The sequence below is a fragment of the Callorhinus ursinus genome, unplaced genomic scaffold (genome assembly GCF_003265705.2).
Source record: "Callorhinus ursinus isolate GAN/ISIS: 27379988/994484 unplaced genomic scaffold, GSC_fseal_2.0 scaffold12, whole genome shotgun sequence".
Taxonomy (NCBI): Eukaryota; Metazoa; Chordata; class Mammalia; order Carnivora; family Otariidae; genus Callorhinus; species Callorhinus ursinus.
Window position 1 is genome coordinate 47,359,496 of NW_027397074.1, and position 18,448 is coordinate 47,377,943.

General features: G+C 41.8%; 1 protein-coding gene and 1 pseudogene across 6 annotated transcripts in view; one reads left to right on the forward strand and one right to left on the reverse strand.

The window, feature by feature from the left end:
* Positions 1–18,448, reverse strand: part of PDE1C (phosphodiesterase 1C) — a 648,442-nt gene that overhangs the window by 619,022 nt on the left and 10,972 nt on the right. The gene's annotated exons all lie outside the window — the stretch shown is intronic.
* Positions 10,982–11,408, forward strand: LOC112818414 (UPF0729 protein C18orf32 homolog pseudogene; annotated as a pseudogene).

Sequence of the window (18,448 nt, forward strand, 5' to 3'; positions counted from 1 at the left end):
GCCTGAATTTGTGCCAACACTCAAATCATATATTTTGCCTTATTGTTGCCAGGAGATCATTAGCACTCACCCCATTTTATGTCTTTCCTTAACCAATGTTTTATGAGATATTTTCCCAATGCTACAAACAATTCAATATTTATGGGAAATGTATACCTGTTATGCTTTGCTTAATAATGATAAAAGAAAAAATGCAGGTTACTAATGACTCAGAAATGACATTGTATAGAGCTGTCATTGTACAAGGCTATTTGTGGAAAATTTAATTGTTGAGAAATAAGTACACAAAATCTTCTGGGTTATGTGGCCCTCCACTGGGACCCCCGGGTTTTGGTAATTAAGGTGTATTGTCTGTTAGTGATGCAAAGGTTGTGGAAAACTATGAAATGTGTCTCTGGTTAAATGGTTTTTTTCAAACAGTAAGAGATTACCCAGAAAGTACATCAGAGGGGAAACTGTTAAAAGAGCTGAGAAAAGGAGGCTGAAGGAGGGGCATGATAGGGATCTCCAACTATTTGAAGGACTGCTATATGGAAAAGGTGATAAATCTGGCCTATAACTATTCATTTATTCAACAAACATTTGAGAGTATACTATGTGCCAGGAACTGTACTAGATGCTAGTAATAAAAGAATAGGGAGATGAATCATGGAACACTGCATCAAAAACTAATGATGTAATATATGGTGATTAACATAACAATAAAAAATTAAAAAAAAAAGAATAGGGAGAAACTAGCACTAAGGAGGAAAAGACATGTAGTACACATCACCTCACAATGTAATAAGTGTATCAATCAAAACAGGTACAGGGAAGAGTGTGCTATGAGAGTAGATATGCTGCGGGAAGTCAGGGAAGACTTATTAGAGGAGGTGTCTGTTCAACTGAGAGAGAACTCAAAGTTTACCAGAAAGATGAAGAGGCAAGAGACTACAGGAAGAAGCATGGGCAGAGACACGGAGGCATGAAAAGGGAGGGGATGCATGGTGAATTACGTGATTCCACATTGCTAGGGTGCAAAGTAAGGGTAGGAGGTAGTGGTAGAGGAGGTAAACAGGTGCACAGAGGCCAATTAGGATGGGCTTGGAGCATCTGACTTTGGCTCAGGGCTCATCAGGGAGTCTGCTTGTTCCTCTGCCCCTCTCCTCGCTCATGCTCTCTCTCTCTCTCTCTCTCTCTCAAATAAATAAATAAAACCTAAAAGAAAAAAAAAGGATGTGCTTAAACTCCTATTGGCAAGCTGAGAAGGGAAATTATAGTTCTTATATGTTATTATAATTGAGCTAAACTAAAACCTGGGGTGAAGTCATAAATTTTAGGGAAAATATATTGGACCAGTATAAGGAAAAGCATTTTAATTAGCTAGAGTTGCAAAACCAAGAAGTTGTTTTGCAGAATATGACCAACACCAAGAGCAGCCAGAGATATTTGTTAGAGATACAATAAAATTTGTTAGAATATAATAAAAAGGAATCCCAGAAAAAAAACTATATGAGGAAAACTTTAAAACACTTCTGAATTGAACAACTGGAAAAGCATCTTTGGATAAAACAGAACATCATTTAACGTGTCCTCTTGCTAGATATTTAGTTTGTACCAAAGTCTTGATTATTATAAATGGTGAACATCTTTGTTCAGTGGCATGCTGGCAAATGTTTAACAATGGGGGGAGGGGCCTTGATTTCTAGTGTTTTCCGTGGTGTAAATACTTTGGCATAGCTGATTTCTAGCTTCCCTCAGAAAGCCGCAGAAGGAGGGACTGGGGAGACATGTGCACAATTAGTTTGCACAAGCCCACAAGCTGTCTCCAACACACCACTGCTTCTCCTTAAACCCTTGTCCCCGTTATATTCTTAAATTCATGGATGCAGAATGATTGGAATAATAGACACAAGTACTTTGTGGAATCCTTATACGTACTGAACAAGATACTCATTTTTTAAAGTCCTGGAATTGTCTGATATTGTAGATAGAGCTCTAAACCTGCAGAGTTCACTGTTGCATCCTCTGAGAAGCACAGCACGCTGTGTATGTTTCTAAAATAACACCATATTATAACTGTCTCCCTAACAAGAGTGTGAGCCCTCAACAGAAAAGGACTCTGCCTTACTCGGGTTTATACCACAGTACCTGGCACAGAAGTATCTGCCATAACTCAAGTCATAACCTTTGACAAATCAGTCTCCTTCTCTAAACCTGAATGTCCTCATTCATTTTTCCCTAGTGTGTCCCACAGAGATGATCTATACAAAAAAAAAAATAGGGGGTGCTCTCTGATTGAGACAGAAAATAATGGGAAAATCAGGCTAGATTCTGCTCTTGGAATCACGGAGCACATTTCTAGAACAATGCACCTGACAAGTCCAGCAGCGAGTAGACCAGTTTACCTTTGTCTTGCCAGCAATTCCCATAAGCATTTGGCCATGGAAACCTTCCTTCTCCCATGGAACTAGTGGGGCCAGAAACCACTGAATTAGAAAAGTGTTCGAAGATCTTCCCTGCTGATGTTTTTGGTTTTGTCACAGAATAGCTCACAACTGGATGTGAAACTCCAAGCAAGATGGTGAAAATCAAATCACAAATGTTAAGAGAGTGAGATCATGCATGTGCTATTAGTTAGCATTTGTATTTGGAGAGCTATGCTGCAGAAGGTTCCCTTCCACATCCCTGACAGCGTCACTCCTGAACAGCTCCCACCCCCGCATGCACCTTCCAAGCCAGAGTCACCTAGATGTCCTGGGCTCTTCACGGTGATTCAGAACCCACCTTCACTTTGCCTAACTAGTTCTTGGGTAAAATGTTATCAGTTTTGCATCTGAGGTCCCAGTATACACAGACTTCTCATTTGCTCATCCTTTGTAAATTGCCATAGACTTGACCTAACTTATGGTCATAACCTTGCTTGCACCATTATCTCAACAAGAAGCCTCCCAAGTGTTTTAATTGTACATCCCAACCTGTAAAAATATTTTGGCATGCCCAATACATCTTATTCATTTATTTGTAAATTACGGGCACATTCTGTTGTCCTAACATAATATGACCTTCATAAACCTCATAAGAATGGAAATGTAAATCAGATAAAAACAAAAACAAAATAAGCAGAAGTAGAAGTTCTAATGTTTTTGTACAACCCCCAGCAGATTGCTTTGGGCTCCCCAGATGTGCATGCCCCTCACTTTGGAGACCAGCCTTTAGGGTTTGAGCAAAAGTAGAGGTGATATCAGCTCCCAAGCTGAGCAGACAAGCTCTACTCAAGTGGCCACTCCTGCTTCTGAGAGGGACGACTAGCCTTTGTCGGAGAACCTACAGCAGTTCAGTATTTCAGCACAGTGGGCTTCAGCTTGAAATGGACCTGGGTTCAAATTCTGATTTTATCATCCTGCTGGCGTGTGACTTTGCACACATACTATTCAGTACTAATAGTATCTCTCATTTACTAGGGATTTCCTAGGGGTCAGGCAGTCTGCTAAGCACTTTGATACACACGATCCTTATATCTGTCATGCAATTAAGATATTATTATCCCCATTTAATAACTCAGGGAAACCAAGACACTAAAGGGCTACATAATTTGCCTAAAGTGAACCCCATATCTGTCTGACTCCAAATTCCAGATTCCTGAGCACCACACTCTAGTACCTCCCACGCTCACCCTCTCTGAGCCTCTGGTGTTTTATCTATGAAAAGGAGATAAACAGTACTTGCAAAATGTGAGCACAGCATCTGGGCACCACAAATATCAACATTTATTATCAAACTTCCAGGTAAGTCCCCAAAAAGTTGCCAAAGGTGAGTCACTGGATTAAGGGTATAGAGAGTTAACCATGTTGGGCCCTGTCTGAGAAAAGCAGGTACTAGGAAAAGCAGGGAGCCCTGTAGAGGACAAGAATGTGTGGGTTGTGCCCTGCCCTGCCCTGTGCCTTGGGGGCAGGAGTCTCAGAGCTACCTGGCAGACCCACCTGAAGTGGAGGCGAGAGCCTTGGACCTCCCCAGCTTCCCGACTCCCAGCGTTAACATCATCAGCTACTTCCACCCTGACTCAACGGTCATCACGCAAATTTCTGAAAGCATTTCAGCTCTTCCTGAAGAAGACAATTCACTGGCCATTAATGTTCTATAACAGGGCAACTAAATTAATAAACTGACACTTTTGAAACTCCAAGAGAAGAAAGATCGCAAACCTAAGGACCTGGATCCCACGCTGTCTGGACAGCTGTGTGACTTCAAAGCCTCATTTATTTCTACCTTTCTCCACCATAGACTTCCACTTCCCCAAATCTCTAAGGTCCCTTTGCCCTCTTCTGAGTTCTAAACCTGAGGCACTTCAATCCCCTGCTCGGCCACTTTCCCTCTTGTGAAATAATGAACATTGCTCCCCAGCAGTGAGAGCCAGCAGGGTGTATTTTAAGGCTTGAAGACACTCAGAAGGAAGACGCCATATCATAAATGTAAACTAGCACTAAAACCACACATCACTTTAATCATTCAAAGCAGCCTGAGGTGTGGAAACATGAAGGTTGCAACAATCACGCTCTTGTCTCCCTAAATGTGTAGGATTACTGGCTTGGTTTGCCCTTCACTGCTGTTGATTCGATTTGCGATCAACGGGAAACCACTCCATGATTCAATCTGATTCCATCCAATAAACACTTCTTTTACTCCTACACTTTGGCAGGGAGCTCCCTAAATCACATTTCATATGGACAGATCCAACGATGTCTGCAGTAGCTACTCTTACTCAGTACCTCCCGGTCACTGAGTTAGGTACTGGGAGTGGGGGAGAGGGCTATGAAAGATGACAGATGCCCTTTTTTCCATTTCTTCTTTATTTTTAAGGGTAGAAAGGTTAAGAAAAATTAAATTACAACAATAATAATTCAAAACGTACCCATGTGACCACCCTCGACACAAAAATCTTCACTATTGCATACAGCCCTCCATGAGCATACAGAGTAGCCCGGTGACCAAGCACCTGCACTGGGGAGTGAACTGTGGGGGCTGAATCCTGACGCCCCCAGTCAGGGAGGTGGACATGAGAACTTACACACGTTCTCTGGACTCCCTGCCCTTCCCTTTTCTCGTGGATGAAACGGGAACAAGGGTGATCCCTGTGTTATGAGGGCTGAAGGAGTTATACATGCAAAGGACTTAGAAAGTGCCGGCCACAAAGCAAGCAGTCGCTAAATGGCTGCAGTTAACTGTGGCGTCCACACGAGTGTTTAACTGAATTTCCAAGAGCTGTCATTTATTTGTTCACTGGCGTTGCTCACCCTACACATTCCCCATTTGCTCCATAGGCAAGGGGCTGGGGGTGCTCCTTGAAGTTGTTTCATTTTTCTTGGCTGAGACAAGGAAGCAGGGAGACACTCTCCAGCCAAAAGCCTGCGTAGGGTGTTATGGCATGGGTGGGAGGAAGAAGGCAAGCACCAGGACTGGGTAGACCTCTTTTCCATCTTTGCTCGCCCCTTGCCCCTCTTGCTGTTATGTCCCCACTCCAGATCACCCCTGCTAACAACTGCTGTGTTTCCTATACTTTGTTTATGCTCACCGAATCATATGCAAACTTAAAGAGAGGGGCTGTGTATGTGAGTGCATATGGGACAAGAGATGAGAGTATGTGTTCTCTTAAAAATGGGATCATTGCACATTATTGCATATTATTAAAATGTACATATTTATAAATTACACATATTGAATATTATAAACTCCACTTTATAGTGTCCCAGCAGATCTTCAGAAGTAAAGGCTTAAGAGAGGTTTCTGTTTTCCTCCACCCACGCCCAGGATAAAACAGATAACATGTCTCTGTTTTTGTTTTTCTTATTGCTGGTGGACAAAATTTCTTCAGGCACATTCATTCACAAGGGTCCTAGCTTTATGCAGGGTTGCAGTTCCAATTCCCAAGCTGACTCGAGCCTGAGGCCTTGTCTCCTGCCACCCCTCCCCCAGAGTGCTTAAAACCTGGTTCTGCCATCAGCAGCCCCACTGCACCTTTTTGGCCCCCTAAGAGATTCTCTTAATTTCCGGCAAGCCCAGCTCTGCATTTCAAGAGATGTTTGCTGTGCTTTATCAATTATTCTAGGAATTCACAAGATGAGTTTTTCAGGATACTTATTCCACTGTAAAGCTCGGATGGAAGTCAGAAGCCTATTAGCATAGTCGTGTATCCATTAGATGCACGCTCATCTCCCATGCATTAGATGATTAAGTCATCAAGCTTGTGCAGCTCAGTATACTTTCCAAAGCGCCTTCCATGTCCATTACATTCTTTGGTAAACTCAACCACCCCATGAGATAGATACTCTAGATATTTTTATTTTCATTTTATAGAAAAGGAATAGACACTCAGAGAAGCTAAGTATCTTACCCCACAGGGCCCAAACTGGGAGTAACATCCCGGTTTCACCCACTCATTGCCTTTTCTGAGCTGCACCACCAAGTTCCTATCACAGCCACATACTGATTCATCCCCTGGCCTCTTATGAATTCTTCCACCACACTTCTTGAGCTCCTACTGTGAGCCAGACCCAGGGCAAGGCATTGGGATTGAAAAACTAAAGAAAAGAAAGCCCTTCCTAGGGCTCGTATGTTAGCAGGGGACACATAAAGTAAAATCCTCAAATACAATACACTCAGGTACAAACTGTAGAGAGAACATTAAGGAGGAGAACATTGAATTTTCCCAGATGCCATTGATGACCCCTATTTCTAGTATATGAAGGAGAAAAAAAATGCTATTCAAAGCTGGCTGCAGACTTCCTCTTGTTCGGCAAAACGTATTGATGTTTACAATAAACACCTCCATAATGCAAAAAAATGGAATCCAGAAAATCCAATTGTATGAAATGCTTAAGTTGCATTATTGCAAGGTTAATGAAGAGCAATATTTTTCAGAAGGGTTTCCAGTTACCGAATAATGTGCATGCATGTGGGACTGTGGAGGCACTCCTTAGAGCTGTTTGGTTTTTCTTGACTGAGGCAGGGAGGCAGGGAGACACCCCCTCCAGTCAAAATCCTGTGTAGGGTGGGTGTAACCGGGTTGGGAAGAGCCAGACTCGGTTACTGACCAGCTAGTGTCACTAGGGTTGTGGCCTCCTCCCTCGGGAAGACAGACAGTGTCCTGATGGGAGTCAGGACTGCTTTACGTTAAACTGAGGACATTCAACATGGTCACAAAGGAGTCACTTCCCCCCCCCACCCCCACCTCCCAGTCACACTCTCCCATCCCAAGTGACTGGAATTCAAAATCCAGCTATGCAGAGGGAGGGAAAAATTGTCCGTTGTGTTATATCCAATTTTATCATCCCAGGGCACCATTATTGCTGGGTTCTATTGTATTTAACTGTGAAAAGATAAACTCCAGCATAAAAACTGGAGGAGAGAGACCAAAAGAACTAGAAAACCCTCCATAATAAGTAAGAAAATTTTTGAGGGGCAGGGGCAAGGATGCTAGACTAGAAAGAGAAAAGAGCAAAGCAACAAGAGGTAGGCCAAGAGACGACATGAAGAAAAGAACAGAAGAGTTTAATGTATAATTTTCAATTGTTTGCTGTGTTGAGATCAAGGTCGCCCATCTCCTCTATGGGGGCGCCTGGGTGGCTCAGTCATTAAGCCTCTGCCTTCGGCTCAGGTCATGATCCCGGGATCCTGGGATGGAGTGTCACAGCGGGCTCCCTGCTCAGTGGGGAGTCTGCTTCTCCCTCTCCCTCTGCCCCTCCCCTCCGCTCATGCTCTCTCTCTCTCTCTCTCTCTCAAAATGAATAAATAAAAATCTTAAAAAAAAAAAACTGTCTGTAAACTGCTACACCCACAATCTTGGGTCAGTGGTACTTGGGGAAACCATGGAATCAGAGCTCTATTCGATGGGGCTGCAGTGGGATGATGTGTAGGCAACAGCATGCAGAGGGAGGAAACGGACAGGTCCACAGAATCTGGACGCTGGAAACATGGGGTGGCTGGGAGGAATGTGCGTGGCCCGCTAATTAAACTGGTAGGGAAGCTCAAGCCCATCCTGCTTAAGCATTCAGTAAAATTCAGAGACATAACAGACCACTCAAACCTAAATAGATACATTGAAAATCTGAATGAAATAGCAAATTTTCTAGGAAAATATAATTTGCCTAAAGATATCTCAGAAGAAACCAAAAATCTTGAGTGGTGTCCAGTTTCTAGAGAAGGAAGAAGAAGTTGTCAAAAAACTTCCCCCTCAAGAAGCACCAGGCCCTTGGGGCGCCTGGGTGGCTCAGTTGGTTAAGCGACTGCCTTCGGCTCAGGTCATGATCCTGGAGTCCCGGGATCAAGTCCAGCATCGGGCTCCCTGCTCAGCGGGGAGCCTGCTTCTCCCTCTGACCCTCCCCGCTCTCATGTACTCTCTCTCTCTCTCATTCTCACTCTCTCAAAATAAATAAATAAATCTTAAAAAAAAAAAAAAAGAAGCACCAGGCCCAAGATTTCCTCGCAGAATTATACAAACTTTCAAAGAGCAGGTAACTTCAATGGTATTTAAATTTGTCTAGAGGATAAAAAGAAAAACTTCTAAGTAATTTCTGCAAAGAGAGTATTATATTGATATCAAAACCTGTTCAATACTCCACACACAGTAAAAACTAAAGACAAATCTCACTTAATATCAATGCAAAAACCCTAAATAAAATATTAATCAACAGAAAGCAACGGCACATCAAAACAATAATATATCTTATGTAAGTAAAGCTGATTCTAGGAAGGTAGAGATGGTTTAATATCAGGAAATGTATTGATTATTCATATTTATTGATCTAAGGAGAAAAGCCATACTGATTCCTTAGGGGCTGAAAGGGCATTTGACAAACCTCTACCCCAGTCTTGATTTTTTTTTAAAGCCAAATACCCTACAATCCAGCAATTGCACTACGAAGTATTTACTCAAAGGATATAAAAAAACTGATTTGAAGGGATATATGCACCCTGATGTTTATAGCAGCATTATTAACAATAGCCAAATTATGAAAGAGCCTAAATGTCCATCGACTGATGAGTGGACAAAGAAGATGTGATATATATACACAATGGAATATTACTCAGCCATAAAAAGAATGAAATTTTGCCATTTGCAATGACATGGGTGGAGCTAGAGTGTATTATGCTAAGCAAAATAAGTCAGAGAAAGACAAATACCATATGATATCACTAATATGTGAAATAGAAACAAAGCAAATGAACATAGAGGGGGGAAAAAGAGACGCAGACCAAGAAACAGACTCTTAACTATAGAGAACACACAGATGATTACTAGAAGGGAAGTGGGCAGGGGGATGGGTTACATGGGTGATGAGTATTAAGGAGGGCACTTGTGATGAGCACTGGGGATTGTATGTAAATGATGAATCTTCTCTAGATTTAGAAGCAGTTTTGTGGAATCTACTAAATTCTACACCAGAAACCAGTATTACACTGCATGTTAACTATATGGAATTCAAATAAACGTTTGGAGAAAAAACTATAAATAAAAAAATAAAAAGCCTAATTAAATAGGAATCTTTGAATAATTCTTTGGGTATGTGTGTGTATATACATGTATATATATTTATATATATATATATACGCACACACATACATCCTTAATATGATATTATATTCCTTAATATAACAAATATTCTTTTCCATATATGTGTGTATATTATATATGCATATATATAATATATACACATACATACACTTATTCTAAAGACAGCAATCCAATAAAGTCAGAAACAAGAAGGCTCACTCTCTATTATAATTTAACCTGGTCCCAAGGGTAATATAAATGTAATTATAAATATAACTACTGGGGATGCCTGGGGGCTCAGTCGGTTGAGTGACTCTTGATCTCAGCTCAGGTGTCCACTTCAGGGTCATGAGTTCAAGCCCCATGCTGGGCTCCAAATAAGTCATTACAAATATAACTACACAAGAGGAAGAAATGAGAAGCATAAAAACTGGAAATAGCAACATAAAGTTATTACTACAATGTGGTTATATATCTGGAAACCCCAAGAGAATCAACCAAAAAACTGCTATAAGCAACAGGAACATTCAGCAAGATACAGGATTGTTGATAATAAAGAAAACTGGAAATAGCCCCCAAATCCATCAGATGGAGAGTAAGAGGTAAATTATACTATGTACACAGAAGGGCACCCATTTAAAATAATGTTGTATAACTATATTGATATAAAAAATGCTTACAAAATATTATTGAGTGGAAAGCGTTACATTATAAAATAGCATGTATAATATGGTCCCATTTATATACTATGTATATATGTGTGCATGCATATGGGTGTTTCTGTGTATATGCCTAAAGAGATCCTTGGGAGACTGTTGAATCACAGATCTGTACTTCTGAAACAAATAACGCAACATATTTTAAGAAAAAAGAAAAAGAAGAAGATAGCAGGAGAGGAAGAATGAAGGGGAGTAAGTCAGAGGGGGAGACGAACCAGGAGAGATGATGGACTCTGAAAAACAAACTGAGGTTTCTGGAGGGGAGGGGGGTGGGGGGATGGGTTAGCCTGGTGATGGGTATTGAGGAGGCCACATTCTGCGTGGAGCACTGAGTGTTATGAACAAGCAATGAATCATGGAACACTACACCAAAACAAATTATGTAATATATGGTGATTAACATAACAATAAAAAATTAAAAAAAAAAAAAGAGAGATCCCTGGGAGGGTGTTTACCAAAATGTTAACAGTAGTTATCTTTGGCTCCTAGTTTGTTGGTGCTTTATTCTTTGTACTGTTCTATATACTGTTTGACATTTTTGCCAAAAGCTTGCATTATTTTTATTTTTATTTTATTTTTATTTTATAAAAATAAAATTATTTTATAAAAATAAAATATTTTATAAGTTTATTTTATACAATTTTATTTTATACAATTTTATTTTATAAAATTTTTTAATAAAATTGTATAAAATAAACTTATAAAATTTATAAAAATTATTTATACAGTGCGGACATTTACATTCGGACCCGTGGTCGCGGCCGTTCAGGAACTCCAGCCTCGGAGGATGGTGTGCATTCCTTGCATCGTCATTCCGATTCTGCTCTGGATCTACAAAAAAATCCCTGGAGCCATACATATATCCTCTGATTTCCCCCTTTGTTAGTCGTATGTGGCCTAGAAAAGCTCTTCGAGAATCCCATGATAAAAACAAAGGCAAGGTAGACTGTAAGGACGCGGACATAAATGGATTACCAACAAAAGGACCAACAGAAATCTCTGATAAAAAGAAAGACTGAAGTGATTGTTCCAAAGGATCTCATTGTTTTAAAAATGGACATGATAATATGAAGCACTTTGCTTGTGATTGTCTCTGACCTTTTTCTCTGAGACCAGAATTTGGGATAGATAGCTTACTTATTTGATACTAATCAGGAAATACATGGTATTTATATTTTTAAAAAATTATTTATAAATTTTAAATAAATTTTATTTTATAAAATTATTTTATAAAAATATTTTATAAAATAAAATATTTTATAATTTTATTTTATAAAATATTATTTTTAAAAAATAATAAAGTACTGTTCTATACTGTTTGACATTTTTGCCAAAAGCTTGCATTATTTTTATTTTTATTTTATAAAAATAAAATTATTTTATAAAAATATTTTATAAAAAATAATGATGCCATTTCAACTCATACTGAAATATTAAAAGAAATTATTGACCACCACCCTGCAGCTATAAAGATTCATTAATGCTGCGTATGCCCTAATACTGAACAAGGATTTTGTTTGTGTGTGTACAAAACTAGCCCTCAGAAAAGGACTGACACTTGAGTTCTCCAGTCTCTCCTTTCCAGTGGAACAGAACTCAGAGTTCACAAAAAGGGAAAGATAGACAAATCTGAATGACTAAAACCTAAACCTCAGTCAATGCCTGCCTTGTAAAATTTCCAGTGACAGCACTATTTACAGGTTCAAAGAGTTCTGTTGTACAAACTTGGACACGGGGGAAGATGACGTGCTGTGGAAAATGTCAGATGACCCCAAAATGGCTTTAATGAAGACAATGATACTAATGATAAAAATGCATGTAAACGATTAAGTAAAATTGTTTTATGAAATGTAACAGTATAAAAAGTAGTATTCTAGGGCGCCTGGGTGGCTCAGATGGTTAAGCAGCTGCCTTCGGCTTAGGTCATGATCTCAGGGTCCTGGGATCGATTCCCACATCAAGCTCCTTGCTTAGCAAGGAGCCTGCTTCTCCCTCTGCCTGTCACTCCCACTGCTTGTACTCTCCCTCTCTCTCTCTCTCTCTGGCAAATAAATTAATAAAATCTTTTAAAATTAAAAAAAAGTAGTATTCTAAATTTTCTGCAACTTGAGATCGTTTTTAATAGGTGTAACAAAAAATATATTAAAAGTACACATGTAGCTTCTTTTTCCTAGTCCCTTCAAAGTCTGTATGTTCAAGGAGGCCACTTAAATTTTCTTTTTTTTTTTTTTAGAAATTTTCTCAAAGGGGAAAAAGAGGATTCGCCTGGGGCGCCTGCGTGGCTCAGTCACTTAAGCCTCTGACTCTTGATTTCAGCTCAGGTCATGATCTCAGGGTCCAAGGATGGAGCCTTATGTGGGGCTCTGCACTGGGCATAGAGCCTGTTTAAGATTCTCTCTCTCCCTTACCCCCCATAAAAGAAGAAAAAAAAAAGGACTCGCCTTATCATTTCATTCCATTTCGAGACAGCTTGAGATCAAAGCAGTGTGGGGTCTGGAGGCAGAGATCTAGGGGCCCTACTTAACTGGCACTCTTTCCTCTCCTTTTTCTGTACGCAGTGGAGCGCGAATCCCAGGACTGATGATAGCAAAGTGAAAGCCTGGAGGCTGGGGAGGGGCAGGGGCACGGAGGACGTGCCTCCTTTCCTTCTCCCTGGGGAGCCCACAATCAGTGTGACTGTGGAAAAAGTGACAGAGCGGAAAAAGCAAAAAGTCTTGATAGCTGATTTACAGCTTAGTCATCTCCAAGGTCACATGGTGGGTAAAAATCCCAGCAGAACAGCTTTTCCCTGAGTTGGGCAGGGGCTGCTCTTAGGGAACCGATCTGAGACTTCGAAAAGATGACGGTGGAGACAAGGGGTGAGTGGCCAGTGAGTGGTGCTGGCCACGCCCATCCCTGCCTCATCCCCAGCAGCGCTGTGTCCGAACCCACTCCACTCCCACAGCCTTTGGATGTGAGGTAACCTGATGTACCAGTGATCGGAGCCTGGAGTTCTTTGGGACGAGCACAGACAGACACACTGACAGGCGCTGATATCGACATGGGGGCCTGGTTGGTGCTGGCAGGACACACTGAGTATCTTTGATCTAAGTTCAGAAGGTCCACCCAGAACCCTCCTCCCTTCCTCCTTTCCTTTCTCCCTCCTGTTGGGATGCAGAGGCTCAGAGCGTGCTTGGGAATGACCTGGACATTTATATTCACGGGTAGAGGTGAGAAGAGCCTCTGGGCAGTCCCTGGAAATAGAGAGAGATGGCCTGGAAGAGAGAGAGATGTGGCGACATCCCTGCCCTGCTCCTCTAGGAAACGCAAAATAGAACCTTAGAGGAATATGGCCAAGTGGTTACTCCCTACTGAGAAACTGGGTGACATTTTGATGTGGCTGTATTGATGTGACCAGGTGTTTTTGAAAACGTGATGTTACTAAGCAATATGAACAATTTAATCAGCTAGCCTCATCCTTTGGCCCAACCCATTCCTGACCCTCACCCAGGTATATTTTCTTCAAAGTGTAAGGGAAAGTGGGCTTGGGATGACAGACAGGCTCACAGACACTGTCAGGGACTAAGATGCATCAGGAGCAAGGCAGGAGATGGGGTAAGGCTCAGGCTTGGGGTGGGGGTCTGCACACATTCTTTGGGAAAAAACTGTTTTTTGGGTCAAGTCACACTATGATAGACTCAGAACACACATCTCTAAATCAGAACAGGTGTAGGGGCGCCTGGGTGGCTCCGATGGTTTGTTCTCTCTGTCTCTCTCTATGTCTCTCTGTCTCTCTCTCAAATGAATAAATTAAAAAAAAAATCTTAAAAAAAAAATCAGAACAGAGGTAGTGAGGGAATGAGTGAGAAGGAACTGCTGATAATGAAGAGCTGTGGAAGGAGGGGCGGGGTGGGGGGCGGGGATGGACAGAGGGGCTTGCGTGAGTCTAGAGACCCAGAGCAGAACCACCGATGGGAGCTAGCCTTAAACACCCATGCCATGCCGTACTCTCCCGGCCAACACACTTTGCCCCAGGGTCAAAATGACAAGAATGTTTTGAAAATGTTGCTGCCCACCACCCCCCAGCCCCCGCCTGCTTGCAGACTGACCTGGGTGGAAGCTCGAAAAGACCAACGCTCTGGGCCTCTAATGAGCTGTAAGCACATTAGGAGCAAAGCCTGACACCAGCCCGTCAGGCCCTTGTATGTTCCACTCAGTCTAGAAGCTTTCACCATGAGCCCAGGGGCTCCCAGCTGGAATAACCAGTTCTGCGGCACAGGCACCAACATCAAGGAGAAAAGCTCAGAGGCTCCAGCAAAGCTGATACGAAGCAGGAGTTAATCCTAGTTCTGACTGATTTCCTTTAGAAAGTGACGCTTTTTTTTTCTTTTTTTTAAGCACTGACTGCTGCTTAGTTTTGGTTTTAAGGAAGTTCTACTAAAAATGCATTACTACTACTAATAAAATCATACATTGATGAAGACTCTCTTCTTGACCAAACTTTAGTTAGGCTCCTCTGAGTCTCTGCCTCAACTAGGCCGCACCGTGGCTTTCCCTGTTCCTCCTGTCCTTGCCAGGCCTGCTGAGTGCAGTTTTAGCAAGAATCCTGCTAAGTCAGTGTAGCAAGAATCCCCCGACCCTTGATATCTGATCACTCTGGATACCTGATCAAGTTCTTCATGCCTCACATTGATGTCCAGATCTTTCTCCCGCCTTTAGCAAGAATCCTGTTAAGGTCAGTTTAACAAAAATCCTCTTACCCCTGATGTCTCCTTGTAGTAATTTGGTAAAATTATGTAATTTCTAGTTACTGACCCCTCACTCTGCTAGTTAGCTCTAAATCCCCATTCATCTCTGCTGTATCCAGACTTGGGCCTGAACTCTCTCCCTATTGTAATTATAATTGTAATATTGTACTATTCCTATTGCAATAGCCCTGAATAAAGGCTTCCTTACTATTTTAACAAGTATCAGAATGATTTTTCAACATCTAAACATAAAAATAATAGTTAATGCCCACTGAGCACTGACTCTGTGCCTGACACCATGCTAGGAGCTTTGCTTTAAACCCTTAAACCCCCAAAACAGCCCAGTAAATCCAGCTGTTTGCATCCCCATTTTACAGATGAGGAATCTGAGCTTCAAAGAGCTTAAGTAACTTGCCCAAGACCACACAGTTAGTAATGGGCAGAACCAGGATTCTAACTCTGTCTCACTCTAGAGCCTGGTCTTTTAACAACTCAATTTTAACTCCTAAAGAAAATTTTTATTTTTAAAAAATACTATAATCCCTACAAGATAAAAATCATATTATGCGGCTAGATGGTGGAGGAGTAGGAGACCTGGATTTCATCTGGTCTCAGGAATTCAGCTGAATAGGGATCAAACCATTCTGAACACCTACGAACTCAACAGGAGATGGAAGAGGAGAGTAGCAACAACTCTCTGAACAGAGAAGCGACCACTTACCGGAAGGTAGGACGTGCGGAGAAGTGAATCCGAGGCGATATTCGGGAGAATAGACGGTGGGGGAGGGGGCCTCCGTCGGCCTCTTCTGGCAAGTGATAGAGCCGCGGAGCACAAAATCGGAACTTTTAGAAGTCGGCTCCGCTGAGGGACGTCGCTCCCGTGGCTAAGCGGGGGTGGAACCCTCGCGGGACAGTGTGGTCTCAGGACCCTCGGGGTCACAGAAAGACTGGGGGTGCCTGAGTGCGGCAGAGCTCCCAGGTATCGGAGTGGGGAAGCCGGCTGCAGAGACGGAGCCAGAGGCGTCGGCTCTCAGCTCGGGGTGGCCATAAACTGTGATCCACGGCCCAGTCGGGCCACTGCTCCTGCAGCAGGGACCCAACAAGCAGCAGAGCTGGGGAAACTCCCCTTCCTCCCCCGAGAGGAGCGGCACGGGAACGCACCGCAGGGATCTGCTGGGTTTGGAGACTCCACACGGGGTCGGGTGCCAGAGATACAAACGCTCGGTCACAGGCCGGGTGAGCACGGACTGCGGCCGGAGACCGGGGACAAGGGAGTGACTGCTTTTCTCTGGGGGCGCACTGAGGAGCGGGGCCCCGAGTTCTCAGCTTCTACGGGCGGACATTGGGAGGCCACCATTTTCACTCTGGTCCTCCAAAGCTGTACCGAGAGCTTGCAGGGAACAAAAGCTCCTGAGAGCAAACGCGAGCAGATTGCTTAGCCGGGGAGGCAAGGGCGGGGCAAAGAAATTTGGGAACCACGGCAACAGGCCCCTCCCCCAGAAGATCAGCACGAACAGCCAGCAAGCCAAGACCAAGTTTACCGATCAAGGAGAACGGGAGAACTCCAGCCCTAGGGGAATACTGCACATAGAATTCATGGCTTTTTTACCATGATTCATTAGTTTTTCAAAGTTAATTTTTTTAACTGTTTTTTTGAATTTTTCTTTTTCCCTTTTCAACCAACATCTTATCAATCCCTTTTTTAAAAAAACATTTTTTATTTTTCATTTTTAGAATCATATTTTATCCCTTCATAGTAGTTACCCTTATTTTTGGCATTTTGCTCTTTAAAATTTTGAGATACAGTTTCTTCTAACAGGTCAAAATATACCCTAAATCACTAGTGTATGGCTTTGTTCTAGTCTCCTGCTTGATCACATTCTCTTCCTTTTTTTTTTAATTTTCTTTTTTCTTTTTTCAAACAACTTCTTATCCTATCAATTCCTTTTATACAATCTTTTATAATTTTCATCTTTATAATCATCTTCCATCCCTTTATTGTATCAACCCTTATTTTGTACATATATAAGTCTCTCTTCCCTTAAAATTTTAGGAGGCACTTTCTTCTAACAGACCAAAATATGCCCAAAATCTAGTGTGTGGCACTGATCTATGCACTAGCCTGATCATATCTGATCATATTCTGGTTTTTTTTTTGTTGTTCTGTTCTGTTTTTGTTTGTTTTTATCTTTTTCTTTTTCTTTTTTTTTTCTCTTTTTTTTTCTTTCTTCCCCTTTCTTTTCCCCTGGTTTCAGGTCATTTCTGATTTGTATAGAGTATATTTGCTGGGGACGTTGTTAACCTGTTAGCCTTTTGTTCTCTCATTCATCTATTCTCCTCTGGACAAAATGACAACACGAAAAAAATCACCTCACCAAAAAGAACAAGAGGTAGTACCGTCTGCCAGGGACCTACTCAATACGGATATTAGTACGATGTTGGACCTAGACTTCAGAATCATGACTTTAAAGATACTACCTGGGCTTGAAAAAAGCGTGGAAGTTATTAGAGAAACCCTTTCTGGAGAAATAAAAGAACTAAAATCTAACCAAGTCGAAATCAAAAAGGCTATTAATGAGGTGCAATCAAAAATGGAGGCACTAACTGCTAGGATAAATTAGGCAGAAGAGAGAATCAGCGATATAGAAGACCAAATGATGGAAAATAAAGAGGCTGAGAAAAAGAGAGATGAACAACTACAGGATCACGAGGGCAGAATTCGAGAGATAAGCAATACGATAAGATGAAACAACATTAGAATAATTGGGATCCCAGAAGAAGAAGAAAGAGAGAGACGGGCAGAAGGTATATTGGAGCAAATTATAGCAGAGAACTTCCCTAGTGTGGGGAAGGAAACAGGCATCAAAATCCAGGAGGCACAGAGAACCCCTCTCAAAATCATAAAAATAGGTCAACACCCCGACATCCAATAGTAAAAATTACGAGTCTCAGAGACAAAGAGAAAATCCTGAAAGCAGCTCGGGAGAAGAGATATGTAACCTACAATGGTAAAAACATTAGATTGGCAACAGACCTATCCACAGTGACCTGGCAGGCCAGAAAAGACTGGCATGATATCTTCAGAGCACTAAACGAGAAAAATAGGCAGCCAAGAATACTATATCCAGTGAGGCTGTCATTGAAAATAGGAGAGATAAAAAGCTTCCAGGACAAACAAAAACTAAAGGAATTTGCAAACACGAAACCAGCCCTCCAAGAAATATTGAAAGGGGTCCTCTAAGCAAAGAGAGAGCCTAAAAGCAGCATAGATCAGAAAGGAACACAGACAATGTACAGTAACAGTCACCTTACAGGCAATACAATGGCACTAAATTCATATCTTTCAATAGTTACCCTGAATGTAAATGGGCTAAAGTCCCCAATAAAAAGACACAGGCCATCAGATTGGATTAAAAAACAAGACCCATCAATATGCTGTCTGCAAGAAACTCATTTTAGACCCAAGACACCCC